The following is a 700-nucleotide window of genomic DNA, read 5'->3' as shown; positions in this document are numbered from 1 at the left end:
TAACGTCAGCTCATGACATTAATGCAACCGTTGTGGATCTTCGGATCACTAGTTCAAGATTGTCAAGCTCCTTTAAATTGTGAATGCATACAAAAAGGTATGGAAAATCAATATGAGGACAAGAACGTCATCCTCATGATCGCGAATTTCAAAGATTCGGATCCTACTCTAGCTACCCATGACTTTGATGTCATCGGCTAGACATTGATTTTCGTTCCAAGTTATATGTACTAAGGCGTTGTATCGACGTCCTTTGTCTATTTGAGACCTCGATGTACTCACATTAGCAATAATGAATGCCTTGAGAATTTTTCGAAGTGAAACTATTCTCCTTTTATGGTTCATATTGATTTACAATCAAGATTTACACTTACATCGTCCTTAGAAACATGGCATATTGTGCCGATTTTGGTCCCTTCCTTTGAAGGTGACTCATGGCACTGCATCCTCAAGGAGGATCACCCACGTGTTTCCGGTTAAGTCTTCTACCCTATAGCGGATTTTTCATCATCAATTGTTCAACTAGGCTCATCCAAGCTCAGTGTGATGTCTTAGAATTGTCCGAAATTAAGGAGATAGTGGTTTTAAGTGTGCCTCGCACTACCGACCCTCCACAGACATGCCTGGTCATACTGACTTGGAGTTACCGAAAGCTTTTGATTTTGGATCCCCCTACGCTATTAAACCAATTGCCGTCTTG

This window comes from Fragaria vesca, linkage group LG7 (assembly GCF_000184155.1).
Source record: "Fragaria vesca subsp. vesca linkage group LG7, FraVesHawaii_1.0, whole genome shotgun sequence".
Classification (NCBI taxonomy): Eukaryota; Viridiplantae; Streptophyta; class Magnoliopsida; order Rosales; family Rosaceae; genus Fragaria; species Fragaria vesca.
This window is presented reverse-complemented; position numbering follows the sequence as displayed.